At 50.2% G+C, this 14,048-nt stretch overlaps 1 protein-coding gene across 2 annotated transcripts in view; it reads left to right on the plus strand.

Moving 5' to 3' along the window:
• The first annotated feature begins 492 nt into the window (after positions 1-492).
• The window catches only part of LOC146809211 (putative methyltransferase DDB_G0268948), a 469,094-nt gene continuing 455,538 nt past the window's right edge, over positions 493-14,048 (plus strand). The window contains exon 1 of one of the 2 annotated variants that reach the window (XM_085616031.1): positions 493-688. The gene's annotated coding sequence lies outside the window, so the exon portion shown is untranslated. The remainder of the gene's footprint in view (positions 689-14,048) is intronic. The other variant, XM_085616030.1, reaches the window with a different exon arrangement.

Consider the following 14,048-nt stretch of genomic DNA (forward strand, 5'->3'; position numbering starts at 1 on the left):
TCTGCAAGAGTACACATGAACGCATAAGTTCACGTTATTATAGTACTCGTGACGTTATACACGGACAACTACAGCCCTGTAAATAACAAGAATTGACATAGCCAATAGGTCTCGCTTTTGGGACCTTCTAAGTATTTAGTTATGTAGCACAATATCCTTGGTGCAGCAACATCAACTGTTGCATGGCTAAACACTTATAAGGTCCCAAAGGCGAGACCTATTGGCAATGCCAATGCTTGTTTTGTTTTTGTTTTTAAAACATAAATAAAAGGCATTGTCATTTACAAGGCCAAAAGCGTAAACTCGCGTAAATGCGAGACATATTGCAAATGCTTGTCCTGTTTGTGATGCCAAATATTTCTCAACACTGGCAATCACTCAGAGTTTTGACAGTTGTTTGGGGAAGAGTTTAGTTAGGAAATACCAGCCCTTATTGCTGCCTGTTTCGTAACTACCACTTCACAAGACATTACCCGGCTTCCTCCAGGCGACAGCGTGCAGGAGCGACACTCTGCCAACAAAGTTGTTTACCAGAAATTACTTTCGGAGTTGCGGAGCTCATGTAGCGTTATACGTGTCTTTTGCTTGAGGCGGGCAGCGGTGCGCGCAGGAGATACGCAGGAGGGCGCGGGCAGCGGCAAGAACGTCTGCAGAGAGCAAGGGCCTCAGGAGGGGATCAGGGGAGGAGGTAAGTCGTTCTCTTTTTAGCGCCCTCTTGTGTCCATACCGTTTTGTTTCCTTTCCAAGTACGTACTCTTAGGCCTGTCCATCAATGCCAGTCTGCAGACAGCACGCATGCTGGCTTAAATGAGCCGCTATTAAGGCGTATTACGACACAACTGTGACGCGCAACAACATTTGAGGCGGTCAGCATCAATATATTATTATTATTTTTTAAATAACCACAACAATTATAGAAATTCTCACTATTACAACAGCAATTCCTGCTCACCATCACAACCTCAAGGGATTTGTCACACAGCGAGCTAGTAAGTGGTCCATATTAAGAGGGGGCAGACTCCCCAGAGTGCCTCGGGGTCGCAGGGGACAGCGGCGGCACACGAGCAGTCTCGGAAACCATGTTGTCCTCTGACTGGACATTATCCCGTGGCGCATTTATTATCATGAGGCGCAACAATGCCTCCTGGAAGAAATGAAGGGGCTCCCGCGAGCGGACGGGAACAGCACACAGCAGCCCGTCAGACATCACAACACACACAGCTGCGATTCAAATACGTGACCCTGTTGCGTCAATAAATATCCAGTCCCCGAAGAACCCCCCAGAAGATATTCAGACGACACCTCAACCACTGAGTATTACTTTAAGGGAGCAGCTGTAGCCCGAGCCTCGAATTCTGTCCGCACCTAGAAACGGCCAACATGTCCCAAGGGCCCCTCAAAACTCAAACAGAGGTAAGGAGGCTCCACAGGGAACCGAGCAGATCAAGCAGGTCCCAAAAGAGTCTGAGCTCTCACTGTTTTGCTGTTTCCCCTTTGATTGATCGCAGACAGTGAAGCGCTCCAAGGGATAGTGGGGTGTCTTGCAGAGATCCCTGGCATGGGCCGGGGAAATGAGAGCGCCAGTGCTGTTACGTGCTAAGGGCCCCAGCGAGTACAGCAATTACGGTAGGCGGGCAGCACAACTCTCCGGACTCAGGGAAAGGAAAATAACACACACCTACACCGTATGTGCGCTTCGGTGCACTGACCCGGATCATCCGGTCCAGCCCCCATTTATTTACTTGACCTCTTCCGGGTCACAGCCTAGACCACCCTCTCCGTGATCAGGGGGGTGTTCCCCTTGAACATAACATTCCTCCTTTATTATGGCCAACAAAACAAAACACCAACACCGGGTGGAGAAAACCTTCCAGTATAGAAAAACGAGAGAGAGAGAGAGAGAGAGAGAGAGAGAGAGAGAGAGAGAGAGAGTGAGAGAGAGAGAGAGAGAGAGAGAGAGAGAGAGAGAGAGATATAGAGAGAGAGATAGAGAGAGAGAGACAACGAGAAGAAGAAAAACCACTGCATTTCTTTTCCTCAGTCTATCACAAAACCTTTCAGTCGAGACGACACCGCCGGATTGGCTCGGAGATTATATCTGTGTCCACCTCGACCTTCGCTCCCCTCTCTCCTGCCTTCAGCTCCAACTGCCCCCGGCGAAAGTTCCACAGCTGCTTCGGGCATTGGGGGGGCTACCCCAGGGGAGACATTCTCCTCATTGAAAACGTCACCCATTGGTTCGCCATCCTCAGACTCTGGCATCACCCCACTTGGTTGTGCCGGGCACTGATACTTTTTGAACTGGGAGACGTTCCTGGTAACTGTCTCGCGACCCCTCTGGGCAGTGACCATCGTGCCCTTTACTGTCTGGATCACCCAGGGCTCGGGTTCAAAAGGAAGGGAGAACTTCCCTCGGGGATGTCGATTCTTCACCAGCACCAAATCACCGGCCACCAACGCTCTGCTTCTGGCATGGCGCCTCTGGGACATTCGGTCATTCTTGGCCCGCCGCTGTCGGAGGCGTTTGGATACTTGACGATATTCAGGCGAGGATGGTGTCACCTGAGGAAACACATCATTCAGCACCCGTTGATTACACAAAGACCCAGGGCTGGCCATGGTGGTCGAGTGAGGTGTTAGTCTGTATTCTTTCACGAAATTGTACAGGGCACACTCCATGTTTTGTTCTCGAGATATAGCTATCCGGAGCACTTTATTTAGGGTGCGCATGAAACGCTCCGCTTCACCATTAGCCTGGGGCCACCGGGGTGTGATTTTCACATGTCGGACACCTCTTGACCGGAGGTATTCAGAGAACTCGTGGCTGGCGAATGGCGGACCATTGTCTGTGCGTAGCTCCTTGATTAACCCATGGCTGGCCATGATTTTCTCGAACCGAGGTATAGTGTTGCTCGCAGTAATGGAGTCTAGTATCTCAACCTCGGGGTATTTTGAAAAATCATCAATGACGACAAGCATGTGTCGGCCATCCGGTAGGCTCCCAAAATCGGCACTCACCCGGTTCCACGGGTGGGGAGGTATGTCTTCCGTCAGGATTGGGGCCGGCGGATCAGCGGGGCCCACCGCTTGGCAGAGCGCACAGGACCGGACAGTCCTCTCCACCACACTGTCCAAATCCGGGAACCACACCTTGCTCCTCAGGTGTGATTTTGTCTTGACCACCCCTTGGTGCGCGATGTGAGCTAAATCCACCACTCGCTGCTGTAGTGACCTGGGGATGACCAGGCGCGTACCTCTCATCAGACATCCCTCGGGGGACACAGCCAATTCGGACCGGACATTGTGAAGAGCTTTCAACGCCACTTGTGCATCAACTGTGAGACAGAAGATCACCCTGACTACTCCTAGTACCTCAAACAACCAAGCAAGTACCAGTACCCGCCCCTCCAGCTTTGCATTCACAGCTACAGATGCATAGTTGCCAGAGGGCATCATTCATATCCAACAACTGATGAATTGTAATGACTTCAATTTCAATCTGGCACAAAAGGCGGATGAGGGGGCATATTTTCAAGCATTAATTCAATCCTTTTATCTGCTACTAATGCACTAACTTGGCAATCCCACAAATTGGACCTACAATTTGACGTAATGCAATTGCTAGCCACCCGAATTGCCAACATGGACAGCAAAATGAATAACCTGGAAACACTACATAACATCATCACCAGGACCAACAGGTTTAATAGTTGTGCTTGCACCCAAATAGTAGTCTAAGTGTGTGCTCTTCCGGGTCTGCTTACCATTCTGCTAAATAATCAACACAATTACCACCACAAACAATGTAACAACAGTACAAGAGTCCATTGCCCTGAGGATCCCACTGTCTAAGGAGCACTTACCAAAGTCAAGCTCCCTAATGACGTTTTTGCGGAGGCCCTTTCAGAACAGACCCTGGCATCAGTAGAGCCCCCCTACAACTCCCGAAACACCCTTGAGTGCAAGCAAGGCTAAGGGCATGCCATCTAGGTTTAAAAATGCGATATGCCCTGCCAGGCACTTGTTAGGTAGAAGGGAAAAAAAGGCTGAGGAAACACAGATATTAACTCACAAGATCAATAAAGCGGGGGTGTCACAAATCTGGGCTCAAATGGGGGGGGTCCAAATTGGTTCCCCAAAATCAGGCAAACAGGACCAACCATTGCAAACAAAAAGACTGACAGACTCACTGTAATTACACAAGACAACATCGAACAAAAGGCATAAACTGCTCAGAAAACAATTGGCCCCTGTGAAGAGGGAACTCAAGCCAACACCCTCATTGGATGTACAGGAGACTATTATCGACTCACTGCGCTTTCAGCCAGGTCTGACAACTAGCCAAGAAGATCAACTAGTGACAGTTACCGAGGTGCGAAAGCTAGCGTCCCCGGTGAGTCGCGATGGGAACCACAATTGTGTGTAGTGCCCGCAAGCCATAGCAAGGCCATTGAAAGAGGACTGTTGCTGTTGGAAGTGTGTACTAATGAGCACCAGCTTCAAGAGCTGCCGAGCCCTGGCAAGAGATCAGAGGCATTCTCATTTACAATGCCAATAGCTCAAACTTACGTAAATGCAAGACCTATTGCATTGCAAATGCTTGTTCTCTCTGGAAGCCGTGGAGATAATGAAGTTATGTGCCGCTCCGAGAGAAGGGCGGACATTAAACAGGAGGGGCACAGAAACCGTGATGGCGAGAAAGGTTTTGCTGAGTAGAGAGAGACGAAGTGAGAGGAGTGAAAGGACACGAGGAAGTGGGAAGATCACGTGAAAATAAAAAGACGCTTAGGGACGTGCACAGAAGGGAGTTACAAGGAGAAGGAACAGTTGCAAAAGAAAGCCAGAGAGGAGAGTGAGGGGAGTCAGGTTAACGAGTTATGGGTGTGATCACAGTGGTGAAGCTAATGCAATCACATGAGAAGGCGAACAGTGAATACATCATCGGCAGGAACAGGAGAGGGTGGATGTGGTGAGCCAATGGCTGGGGCTGCAGTGTTGAAAGCAAGACAAGGGGCAGCAGAGGTGAGAGCAGGCGGGAGCAACAGTGGGGAGAGCAGAGGGGGCTGCAGAGGTGAGAGCAAGGGTAGGGGCTATAGTAGTGAGAGCAAGGGGATGGGCAGCAGTGGTTAGAGCAAGGTGGGGTCTGCAGTGGTGAGAGCAAGGGGAGGACTGCAGAGGTGAGAGTAACGGGAGGGGCTGCAGAGGTGAGGGAAAGGGCTGCAGAGGTGAAAGTAAGGGGAGGGGCTGCAGTTGTGAAAGCACAGTGAGAGGCTACAGTGGTGAGAGCAAGGGGGGCTGCAGTAGTGGGAGCAAGGGGAGGAGGAACTGCAGTGGTGAGAGCAAAGGGAGGAGCTGCAGTGGTAAGAGTGAGGGGAGGGGCTGCAGTGGTTAGAGCAAGGGGAGGGGCTGCAGTGGAGAGAGCAACAGGGAGGGACTGCAGTGGTGAGAGCATAGTGAGAAGCTGCACTGGTGAGAGCAAGGGGCGGGGCTGCAGTGGTGAGACTAAGTTAAGGGTTGCAGTACAAGTGTAAGTAAATATGCCACGTAACACAAGCTGATCGCAGCAAAAAGAAGTGGATGCATGCTTGTTTTTGCTGTCAGTTCCCCCGGAGCACAAGCAGGCATGCACTTCTGTCAGGACAGCTGATCGCAGCAAAAAAGACAGAAGTGGATGCCTGCGTGTGCCCCGGGGGGACTGACAAAAAAAAAAACACGCAAAGAGTATTGGCCCCAGATGGCACGCTGGGTGTTGAAAGGACTCCATAGGCAACAGTTTTGTTTGATCGCAGGGGAAAAATGCTACCGCCAGCCACAGCTTGCAGTGCATGTGCACGAGTGGTGCGCACGCAGCTGTAATCACACAAAATGGCGCCCCTGCTCAAGCGCGCGCCCGGGCACATGCATTGCAAGCTGTGGCCAGTGGTAGACTTTTTTGAAGCCCTTACTTAAAGTCTCGCCAGATCAGTGCAAACGCTGGGTCAGGCGAGACCTAAAAATCAGGTAAAAGTACACAAAGTTAATTAGCCAGAATCTTGCATTAAAATTGAATACAAAGACATACCTCACTTTCAGAAGTCATGTGAGATACTGGCAGGAGACAGGTTTAAGGAGGCAACATCTGCTACAAGATATTTCTGCTTGAGTCATCAAAAATAATGTGAAATTTCACACTCGTGAAATTTGGAAAATTTTACAAAATTCAAATGTGAAATTCATACATTTCGTGAATTTTGTGCGCTTAAAAAAATACCCAGTCATACTTAACATCTCCTCATAGTAAATAAACAATGGTTAACTCTACCATAGACAATAGTAATGCTTTGTACACACACTACCATCACACCAAATCAAAAGCTTACAGATGAGATGAGACTGATTTGAGGAGTAAAAGTAGTGACTCAGAAGCAGCCCATCTCGGAAGTCCTCATTGGCTTCCAATAAAAGACGGACACACATTTCGCAATCTCTGCCACATGTACAAAGGCACAGAATCCGAATACCAACAGTTAAAGATGGTTCATGCCATCCCTACAACCAACATACATTCAGTAGAAGGGTGCCTTGTAGTTTCTACCAAAACCAGACACAGGGGTAATGAGTCAGACCCTCACCCAAGAATTCACCTGCCCAGGCATATCTGCCACATCCAATCATTGATGTAGTTAAGAACCAAACCTAGAAAATATCTGTGCTAACTCAATGAATCCTTCATTGATCGCTGTATGTTTCCAAATGTGTTTTCCTTTGCCTAGTAGACTAGCTAATGCAACTTCGATGATCGAGCCATGGCCATGGATGGGCATGCTGTCAACAACTCTAACCTCAAGGTTGACGCATCATCACATATACGCATAATCGCTGATTGGACACCGCCAATGTAACCTAAACTGTTTGGTACTAATCAAGTGTACTTCTTTCACTATGTATACTTATTTCATACTCCAGCGCCTAAAAAAAATTGAGTTTTGGCCGTCTGCTCAATGCAAACAAAATAAACAAATTTATTTACAAAAAACACTGCAAACATAATGCTTTAAACTCCGTACTGCCATCAGTATCAAAGTATTTTGTAGTAAAGCGCTTTGCTGTGTTTTACAATTTGGAGTTGATTTCACTGACTTTTGTGCCAGGTGCTTGCTGGTACTTGTTTAGCACCCTGCATCACGAATGTGGCGTGTCCAACGCTGGGCAGACACGTGGGTCATTCGATGGGTTTATGAAGCACCCTTTATGCTCATTCTGTGCATTTGGGCATAGGGAATACCGGGACTTGATGCACCAAAATGGATAATTTTGGTAGATGTGGCAGCATATTCATTGGCTTTGTGGCAAGGGAATGCCACTGTACAGGTAAGGAAGGGGTCGGAAAATACAGGGGTCAATCTTTCAATTCTTAATTAAGAGGATTGTCTGTTTCTCGTCATTCAATATTGTGCTTACAGGTTTGCTGTTGTTTGAGTTGCTGATGCTGGTAGTTATATTTTGTTTGCTTATAAAGGAGCTGAGGCTCGTGACTTCTGGATGGATATAAGGTGTCCTCGTGCTATAGTCATATGCAGACACTTAAATATATGAAGGCTGAGGGAACATTCAGATTGAGGACACGGGTATCTGTAGCCGCAGCACACGTTACAGAACATTCTTACCAGGTTCTTACCAGGTACGTCTGTGCCACGTCTGGTGGCTCAGTGAACTAACATCTACTCCCAGAGTCTGTGTCACACCTTCACATCCCAGCAGGTCTACTCAGCCTTGCATCCTTCTGCATTTATTACAAATGAGTACCAATGAGTTGGATAACAATAAATATATATTATTCAGCTCCAAGAGGCGAATGCACACTTTACAGTGTTATGGGGGTGAAAATTCCCCTGAAGACATGGAGATCTGTTGTGCCATCTATACTGTCACTTACAGTCTATTGATTCATTACTATATTAGTATACAACAGGCATCCATCCACTTGTTTGCATTCCAATTCTAAAGGCCCCTAAACTCTCACTATATATTTAACAGCTGTGGTTTATACATTTCTAAAAGCACCACACATTGTGTACAGGAGTGGTCTGACTTCGGAGGGTTTGTTTTTGCAGTCAGCGTGGCGTACTGGATGTCTGCCACACGGCACAGTGCACAAGGGTTGCCAGTGCATGCTTGTTGAGTGGGGTACTTAACATTCAAGCAAGAGTGTCTGATGAGCAGCCTTTGTATCCACAGCAGAGACCTGTTTATTTGTAGAGTTGACTCTTTGACAGTATTGTTTGTGTTCAGGTAAGGCTTCAAGTAACTGAATCCCCCAGTTTATAAAAGGGTTGTGTGTGCTTGTTGTGGAATTGCATTTCCTACTGAATACATAAAGTGTACGTGTTGGGTGACACCCTGGAGAGATTTGCTCAACATCTTTGGCTGAATTGCACCTGACTGCTAATATGCGGCTTAGCACTTGTTTCACAACAACTGTGATCCAAATAAATGTACCAGTCTTCCAAAAGTTGTAGTAGTTGTTATCGTGCCCCTCACGTGCAGTGCACAGTGTTCCTTGCATGACAGTGGGCTTCCGCGTGATATACAAGAGGCCACGGGTGGTCCTATGCGGAGAGACGCTTCTTTTCAAGTGATGTGATTGCCATGTCATTATTCTCAAGCCGCTTGGGCCATAGGTTTCCTAGTTACACATCACGTGACTCACGTGCACAAAAAGGGCCCAATATCAAAGGATTCCATGCTGATTACTTCCTGGATACTTGCTCCTGTGACTGCTACTTTATAGGAGCAGGACAGACGCTCATTGTTCTAGGGGTGTTTGTTGAAATATGTCTCTCTTCTTGAAAGCCATGGCGACTATGACTGTCCCGCCCTTCATGTCGGCCATGTTTTGCCCCATGCATAGGTATTGGCACTAAATAAGTGGAAGCGCGCATACAATGGAGCGTCCGGCCCTTAAAGCAGGGGTTGCCCTGATCCCATTGAACACCTTAGCTCACATCAGACGCCAAGAGTAAACAAGCATTAGACGCGGGGCCAAAGCGAAAGTGATCATGGGGTATGCATGCGAGTGGTGCGTGCGCAGCAGTATGGCACTGAAGGCTGGCAGTTCACGCGTGCACGCTCACGTGAACGCAAGCTGTCGCCAGCCAGCAGCACTTTAAAAACTCACGTACTTAAGTCTCTCCGAGCAGTGCATGCGCGCTGACTCAGCGAAAGCTGACAAGTCAGGGCGCTAGACCCAGACAGGTCCTCTGTAAAGCATCACTGCTTGGCTGTGTGACCAGGCACGCATCTAAAGACACAGCCCCTGGCTATAGCGGGGAAATGACTCAACTCATCCCCACGCCGCAGTACACATCACGAGGAAGAGACGACAAGCTTTATAGATGAATATACGATACAGCCTGCAGCATATCCCAACACTCAGGCCCTTGAACTCTGGAGACATAGTTAGAATAAAATTCTGTGTAACTTAACATTCTCCAGGAAAAGAACCGCCAGCATAGCATGCATAAGCCCAGCCCAGGCCACTCTCATACTACAAGAGAAACCAATATTTGCACAGTGTGGGATCACAATTCAAACTATGAGCAAGAAGGATATAATTTTGTCATTTGTCGTCCCTCTAACAAACAGCCTATTGCGTGGCAGAGTCGGGGGGAATCATGGGCCCCAACAGCTTAGGCTTGGTAAAACACACATATGAATACCCCCATCAGGGTGGAAATAAATTCTTGGAACAAGGTACACTGCACGTCAATGTCTCTGGCAACACCGGAGCAAGACCTGGACTGGGGCAGGCTGGCCTCAGCATCATCTAACAGACGGCCTAACACTTAATGCAACGAGCCTGTCACATGTCCCTAACAGTTATAAACTGTTCAGAAAAGTCACTAAGTCAGGTCTCCCACAACTCACCATAAGCTCATGGAGAGTGGAGGAGTTAAACAGGCAGTCACATATTCTGCAGTTACAGCATTTTTAACACTGGCAAAATAATTTGCTTACAAAAGACATGAACAATCAACCCTCCCCGACTGAAGGGAGCCTAGGATTTTATTTACTAGCAACTAAGGTCAACAATTATGTCCAGCCAGCTGGTGGACTATCAATTTATGTCTCAGTTGCAATAACACCAAAATATCCCAGCAACACACTGACAGCCCATCAATTTTAGCCACTTCAAAAGAAAGATTAGAGAATGGGGAAACAAGTAACCTAAGACTTCTGCAATATCCTTGAAACTGATAGCTGCAGCCAAGCCCCCATGAGTTAATATTGGAATGAGATTTCAATATAGCCATCTTAAGGACACAGGCAGACACTTAACTTTAACAGAATCTAGCTGGCCTGAATCCCCAGGCAGTGATGCTCAATAGAAAATTGTGAGCACTCAGCTTGAAGTCCCTGCTAAATACACACAAAGGGGTGTCATGCAACCCCCAACCCCTCTCTATTAGGGGCATCTCAATGTTAGATTACATTTTCATAATGGATCTACTAGTATTAGGAAACCAGGCAAAGTTTTGGTCATCAACTCGCTAAATAGTTCTCAATACAACTCATGTGATAAGTTAGCGGTTAACACAAACAAAAGTAAGATGATGGAATTTGGGATACATAAATATAAGCATATGCATTTGTGTACAGTCAGCCACCTAAGGGTCACTTATACAGCATCAAACAGCTACCATGTAGTTTGTTTCTTGGCTAATGGAAGTGCCTCTGGGGGTGTGTGGCTTGGCCGCTGCAAGATGGCCGCACTCTTCGTGGTCTCTGCCGGCTAAGCCTAATATCGGTGAAATATCCTGCAGACACAGCGCCCATCGCTGCTCCACTCTGTGCCACTATTACTCACCTGTTCCTGGGACGCAGTTTGGTTGAACTCCTGTCTCCTTGCGACGCTGTTGGGCGAAGATCCATTGCCACGTGTGTCCCGAGCCTGGGGCCTGCCGCTGGCGCAGTTGTCCCGGCCATTCCGGAGCTGACTGCAGGCTCCCGCCGGGCTACCAGACCTGCCTCCTGCATTCGGCCGGCGTCAGAAGAATAATTTGCCGGTAAGCGCCGTGGCTGGGGGAGCGCTCTGCGGCGGGGCTGGGGGCTCGCCGGTCGTACCACCAGGCCTGGTCTGCACATTTGCGGGCACCGCGCTCTTCCCTACGGTGCCAACTGCTCAGGCTTCTCACCAACTGGCTGGGCGACGCGGACAGTGTGCCCTCCTTGGATCCCGCGTGTTGCCCCCCTCCCGCTGTGGCCTGCCGGTTCCCTGTGACATCCAGCTGCGGTGACTGCATCAGCCACACTGCTCTTCATCCCTGGCTACGGCAGCAGCGTCTCACTCCACCTTAGGGGCACCCCTCTCCTCCTCTCCAGTGTTGTGGACGCCCGTCATGTGGTGCATGTTCTTCGCCACCCGCAAGTGCTTCTAAGTGCCTTATCCACCGCCTGCCAGCTCTCCCCCCTCTGGGATCGGGCCGGCACTGGGGAGCTCCTGGCTGCCTCACCCCTGCCCCGCTCCTGTGCTTTTGCTCACTGTTGGCGTTGGCCCTCCACCCACCACAGGGCCTTTCTCTTGAGGAGGTCTGGCACCTGGGGTGCCCGCGACCCATCACTCCTCCGGCCTGAGACCTACTTCCACCCGGGTGCTGCATTGGGGAGGCCTTCCTCCTGGGCCTTTTACGCCTCTGAATGCTTTGGCCCTGCACTCACCTGACAGCTACTAGGGCCGGGACAACATCGCTGCACCATCAGGCGGCCCGCAGGTCATTCAGCCACCCAGCTGTGACGGCTGCTTCAACTGCACTGCCTTTCCTTCCTGGCCTGCTCCGGCGGATCACAGCACCTCGGGGGCGCCTCTTCTCCTCCTCTCTAATGTGGTGTACGCCAGATCTGTGGGGCACGTCATCTGCCACCTGCAACTGCTGCTAAGCGCCACAGGCCACATCCACCGCCTGCCGGTCCCCCTGCTGGGATTGGGCCGGCCAAAACGGGCATTTGGGAGCTCCTGGCTGCCTCCTCCCTGCTCCGCTCCCGTTCTTTGGCTCGCTGTTGGCACTGGACCTCTTCTCACTGCAGGACCCCACTCATGAGGATGCCTGGTGCCCGTGGCCCATTACTCCTCTGACCTGGTACCTGCCTCCACCTGGGCGCTGCGCTGGGGGGACCTTCCTCCTGGGCCTGTTGCACCTCTGCATACATTGGCCCTTCATTAGCCTGACAGCTCCTGCGGCTGGGTCGGTCTCTCGGGCGGACCGCGGATCACTCAGCCTCCCTGCAGTCCAGCCCCCCCATCACTTGTCAGTTTCCACTGCTTCCCTCCAGTGCCTGTGGGCCTGCTCCTCATCCTGTTGCGACCCCTGGAGGTGGGTTTGACTCCGGTGGCCTCCGCAGTGCGCCACAACCGACCAAGCTACACACTTCCTTTGCTAATTGTTTTCATCGCCGGCTGGACCTGCTCCTCCTCTCTTCCCAGTGTCGCTACACCTCTACCGAGCGCAACGTTAACCTCCTACCTTCATACTGCTTCTAGACTTTTCCTCCAGACATGGGTAGAACCGACCCCAAGCAACCTAAACTCGCTTTTGATCAGCGCCGCCATACGTGTCAGGAGGGCGTGGACGGGGGTGACCCTCCGGCTCCTTCCGACATGGCATCCACTAGGGAGGATGATTTAAAGGCCATTATGCTGGATGTCAAGTCTACTGTCACCAACATTGCGGCTCAGCTGGATCAACTGTCGGCTCGCCTGATCACATGAAGGCCCGAGTCGATTCACATGATACCCACCTCCTCCATGTGGAGACCTGGGTATCGGACGTGGAAGATGCCACCACTCAGGACCGTCAGAGACTGTTACAGATGGAAAAAATACTTGCTCTCATCCGAAACAAGAACAAGGATTTGGAGGCACGCTCCCGCAGGAGCAACCTCCGCATCACGGGAGTGCCTGAATCCACCAATATCTCCCGTATGGAGGACTATGTAGAACAGCTGGTCCGCGAGCTCTTCGACGACATCCTCTCCCCAGTCTTCATTGTCGAGCGGGCCCACCACTCTCTCGGTCCGCGCCCGGGCCCTGGCCTTCCGGCCTGCCCCATCATAACCAAAATGTTGAACTTCAGGGACCGTGACGCCATCCTATGGGTGGCCAGAGAGACCGCCACCAGGGCAACTCCCTGTCATTTTCTCCTGACTATACGACTGCTGTTCAGGCGGCCCTCCGTGAGTTCCTGCTGGCGAAACGACTACTCCAAAAGCACGAGATCTCCTACGCACTGGCATAGCCCGCCAAACTGCGCGTCAAGCAAGGTTCTAAAACCTTCATCTTTTCGGACCACAGGGAGGCGCTGGCATTTGCTAAAAAACTGGACAGGTCACACCGCTCCTCGCCCTCCAGCTCACAGGCCGCTGCTGTGGACAATCTTAGTGATAACGACTGACAAGATGGATAGCCATGACTGTATGGGGTTTTCTTTTGGTCCTTTTGTTCCTTTACCTCTTAGGTCGAATGGTGACTATTGCCTCAACGATATTTCTCAGGCCAATCTGTTGTTCCTCATTTACTGTTTACATGGTGTTTTATACCTTCTGCTATTAATTCCTTGGTGTCCGCCATATTCTATGGCTTGGCCACCCTGTCTTCCTGGCAGGGGTGTACGATGAGCGTTGCCATGCCCCCACGCAATACTTCCCATCTTGGGCACAGACTTTTCCCTTCCTAGTTGTGCGTCCCTGGGGCAGGTAGGGGTGGTACCTCAGCCTGTTTTGGGTGTTGGTGTGGGAGTGGGGTTGGGAGATCGGCGGGGTTTATTGTTTTGGGGGTGGGGTCGGGTGGTTGGGTGATAGAGGCTAGTGCTGTGCGACCTCCCAACAAGGCAACACGGTTCTTATCAGCTCCGGCTCGAGTATCGATCCCTTTCATGTTCTGTTCTTTTCCCTCCTTGGTCCATATTCCTGCTGGTGGGATCGTATTGTTTGTTTTGTTGTCTCCTTCTGAGGCATTTGTTGTATTTTCGATTGCACTATTTCAATGTGATTCCATTGTTCTTGAACTACTGTTT

Source organism: Triturus cristatus, chromosome 7, assembly GCF_964204655.1.
Source record: "Triturus cristatus chromosome 7, aTriCri1.1, whole genome shotgun sequence".
Lineage (NCBI taxonomy): Eukaryota > Metazoa > Chordata > Amphibia > Caudata > Salamandridae > Triturus > Triturus cristatus.